The sequence below is a fragment of the Corapipo altera genome, unplaced genomic scaffold (genome assembly GCF_003945725.1).
Source record: "Corapipo altera isolate COAL_440 unplaced genomic scaffold, ASM394572v1 103, whole genome shotgun sequence".
NCBI classification, from domain to species: Eukaryota; Metazoa; Chordata; class Aves; order Passeriformes; family Pipridae; genus Corapipo; species Corapipo altera.
The window spans coordinates 565,785-570,422 of NW_020884993.1; positions in this window are offsets into that span (position 1 = coordinate 565,785).

The window sequence follows — 4,638 nt, forward strand, 5'->3', positions numbered from 1 at the left end:
GATGATGATGATGATGATGATGATGATGATGATGATGATGATGATGATGATGATGGTGGTGGCTACCTGTTTTACAGCTTGTCAAAGCCTGAGTCTTACTGAACTCTGAGAGCTGTCCTGGGGTCACACACAGGCAGGTGTGATGTACCAAGTTACTGAGACACTGAGCTCTGCTCTGGGGGGCCCAGGGACAGCAGCCAGGGAATGGCTGGAGCTGTGTCAGGGCAGGCTCAGGTTGGATCTCAGCCAAAGGTTCTTCCCCCAGAGGCTGCTTGGGCACTGCCCAGGCTCCCCAGGGCAGTGGGCACAGCCCCAAGGCTGCCAGAGCTCCAGGAGGGTTTGGCTGATCCTCTGGGGCACAGGGGATGACTCTTGGGGATGGGCCTGTGCAGGATCAGGAGTTGGACTGGATGATCCTTGTGGGTCCCCTCCAACTCAGCATATTCTGTGATTCTGTGAGTGAGGGGAAATTTGCCCTGAACTCCAGCTGTGCTCCAAGTCTCCCAAGTACTCTGCCAGATCCTCCTGGAGAGCTTTTAGAGGATGTGGACCACATGAAGGAGTGGTCTTAGTGACAGAAGTCATGTCCAAGAAGCACCTGCTGCTTGACATTTTCCCTTTATTTCTCCATTCACTTGAGGAAGGGGGGTCACCTCAGTCACCTCATCCAGGAGTCACCTCATCTCCTCAGCAGTTACTGGGAAAAAGCCACCTAAAATGTACAGAATAAACCATGAGAGACTCCTCTTTCCTCCAAATAAGGGAGTCCAGGCAATTAGGTGAGTGCAGACACCCAATTTGTGTGTGGATTAAACTGGAGGGATGAAATAATCCTGGTGCTACACAACCAGAAGATGCTGGAAGTGTTTGGATCAGCCTCAGATTTCATCCCTGGCTAAGCAGGATTCCTGCTCCTGTTTGCAGGAGCCTCAGGTGAGGCAGCAGCCATACAATTAATGCCTCTTCATGTCCCGGATTCACCAAACTGCTGTAAAACTTGAAGGAGGGATGGTCATTTTGGCCAAACTGCAGCATGGACAGGGCTCTGAGCAACCTGGTCCATTGGAAAGTGTCCTGGCCTATGGAAGGGTTGGAATGAGATTAGTTTTAAGGTCCCTTCCAACCCAAATTCTTCCACGATTCTGTGATTTCCTGTCTGCATTATGGGAATTCTACAGCTGGAGCCCCAGAACCAGTCTTGAGGGCAACAAATTCTTCTGGAAATAAACCTGGTGCCCACAGAGATGCCTTGCTGCATCACCCTGCCCATCACCAGGAGCTGTGATGGCATTGGCAGAGATGTGGAACTGGCACAGGGAGAAATGCTGGCACTGCAAAATACCCAATTTTATTTTGAAGTCATCATTCAGCACAATTTCTTCAAAGACCAGTCCTAAGCTTATGAAAAAGGGCTGCCATCTAGTCCATATTTCCCTCCCCGTGTGGCCTTGGGCTGAGTTACAAAGGACAGCCCTGGGTGCCTTGTGTTTACCCCTCAGAAAAGCCTGTGCCCCCTTTCCCGACAAAACACCTGCAGCCCCTCACCAGGAGCAAATGTCCTTCACCAGCAGAACACAGGGAACATCCAGGGGCAGCTGGACCCTGGTCCCTACTGGTTACAGGGAAATGTTTGTTGTGGTATCCCAGAAAAATCTGCTCATGGTGGATGAAAGAAGAGCCCAGTGCTGGTTCACCACGGAGCTGTGGATGGTCCATAAAATTGTTAAGGGTGGAAGGCCATCCATGGTCACTGAGTCCAAACTTGTACTGAATCCCACTATGCCCATAAACCAGATGTGATAAGGTGAAGGAATGAGTCTGGGTGGGAAAGCAGCCCTTGAAGGGCAGAGGCCTGGAAGCTGCCACATTGTCAGCTCTCAGAATGCTCTGATGGGCTGGGACAGCAGCAAAACCCACCAACAAAGGGGGTTGACAGGATAAGTGGAGAGAAGGAGGGGTATTCCCAGCACCCTTCTTCCTGTAGCTCCATGTGTCTGCTGGGCTGGTAGATGGGAACATCCAGCACAGCAACCAACCCTGCCCTGGGCCTGGCAAAGGAGCTCTGGAGTCACAGAGTCACAGAACATGCTGAGCTGGAAGGGACCCACAGGGGTCATTGAGTCCAACTCCTGGCCCTGCACAGGCCCATCCCCAAGAGTCACCCCCTGTGCCCCAGAGGATCAGCCAAACCCTCCTGCAGCTCTGGCAGCCTTGGGGCTGTGCCCACTGCCCTGGGGAGCCTGGGCAGTGCCCAAGCAGCCTCTGGGGGAAGAACCTTTGGCTGAGATCCAACCTGAGCCTGCCCTGACACAGCTCCAGCCATTCCCTGGCTGCTGTCCCTGGTCCCCCCAGAGCAGAGCTCAGTCCCTACCCCTCCTCTGCCCCTGCCCAGGAAGGTGGAACTGCAGTGAGGTCTCCCCTCAGTCTCCTCCAGCTGAACACACCAAGTACCCTCAGTGTCCTCACACGCCTTCAAATCAAGGCCCTTCCCCATCCTCCTTCCCTCCTTTGGACACTCTCTAATGGCTCAATCTCTTCCTTATATTGTGGTGTCCAAGACTGAGCTCCTGCTGATTCCACAGGAGAGGGCACCTCAAATGCTCTGTTGGCCAAGGCTGTGTCCATCACACCCAATATTCCCACAGAAGCTGCATGTGGAGATGGGTTTTGCTCCAGGACAGAGTAGACAGATGTCACCTGGATCTCAAGCCCTGCAAGAAGGAGAAGCTCCTTGAGCAGGTCCACAAGAGGCCACAGCTGAGCTCTCCTTGTCCCTGCTCTGCCCACCAGCACAGGTTTGTGCAGTCAGGGACACGCTGTGTCTGCCCACACCTCCCCTTCAGGCTCTTGCCTTCCACGCAGGGTGGATGTCTTGGGGAGAGTGCCCCAGATCCAGTAGAGTCATGTGGCTCAGGCTCTATTTGCTGTTATTGCTGCTTTCAAGTGGAAAATTGCTCTAATAGCAGCCCTTTCTCCCCACACAGCACTGTGCACGTTGGGACAGTGTTCTGGGAGGGCCATCAGCAGCCACTGGCACAGAGAAGTGACAGATACTGTCTGCAAATAATGAGCTGAAGCAGTTTCCTTTGGAAGGGAACTTAAACAAAGTCCCTTTGAGTTCAAAAAGCCAAAGAGGTTCCCATTTGTCCTGCTCTGGAAAGGCACATTCTATTGGCTCACATGGCATAATTATTTTTTTAACTGTTTCTCTCACACAGATTTCTCTGGAGAGAGGAAATGCATTTCCTACTAGGGACAAGCATGAGAGGGAATGAAGTTTATGGCTTATTCTGTTCCCTCCCCACGTGTTCCATGTCTGCCCAAATCACAGGGATAAGGTGCATAATCACGGGATAAAGCATCTCACACCTTTGGGATCCTCGTGTTTATTCTTTGCAACTCACACAAAAATCCTTTCAGCCATTTAGGTCTGTGAAGAGTCTCACACTTTTGAGATTGAAGGGAGACCACTGGGATGTTCCATCCTGAGCCTTTGATCCTTCTCTCCCTCCTTCCTGCTTTTATCTGATGGAACCACAGTCCTGTGCCAGAGGGGTTTTTCCTGGTGTAGCACAATCAAGTGTTCAAAGTCATCCCCTCACCTCAGAGTTCACAAGAAGGAAGTCCAGATCACTGAGAATGAAAGACTCAAAGCTTTCTAGCCAGATATTTCCAAACCTGTTAGTGAACAAGAGGCAAAGTTTGCCTTTAATGGTGTAAATCTTCTTTCTGTTGTAATATGTACAATTCTGTATTTCATATTTTGAGATTATTGCCATAATCCTGAGTCCTGATGATGAAATGGGGCTCTGGGAGGTTACAGAGAGCTGTGGTCTTAGAGAGATCCAGCATCTGTTACTTCCACACTTCTGTAGGTACCTGAACCTACAGAAGGAAACGAGCTGCATGGGGCTCCTCTACAGCAAAAATAGCTCTTGATTCACAATCCCTCTCATTAGAGGCTTTGGAAAGTCTATAAGAATTGAATTTCTTCCAGCATGACCTGTTCTCTTGGGCTTCTTTAGTAGTGGAAGTCCAAGCAAATCCAACCTAGGGTGCTGTAATTTACTGTACATTAGCTGGAATTAATAGTGGGAGCTCTGTTCCACAGCACGTTAAATCGCCACACAATTGGATCAAAATAATGAACCACCATCCTTTGAGGCATCAGGGGGTAGAGCCAAGGCACTACCTCAGTCTTAATTCTGTCTCTTATTTTTGAAAGCATGATTTTCAAAACTTTATGAGGCATTTTTCCCTGTATTCATTTCACCTCTTCCCTTCCTGGCTCATGGTGCTCTTCTTTCTGCACATCTAGAGATGAAAAGCATATTTCTGCAGGTTTAGAAAGGTGAAATGTGGTGGCAAATTAATCAATACTAATAATCATTTCTATAGATGAAACACATATAACAAAGGAAACCAAAATAAGGGGGTTCTACCTAATGGTGGCCTTCCAGGACCTGAAGGAGCCCACAGGAGAGATGGAGAGAGATTATTTCCAGGGACCTGGAGTGACAGGACAAGGAGAATGGCTTCAAACTGCCAGAGGGTAGGGTTAGATGGGATATTGGGAAGAAATTCTTGGCTATGAGGGTGGTGAGGCCCTGACACAGGTTGCCCAGAGAAGCTGTAGCT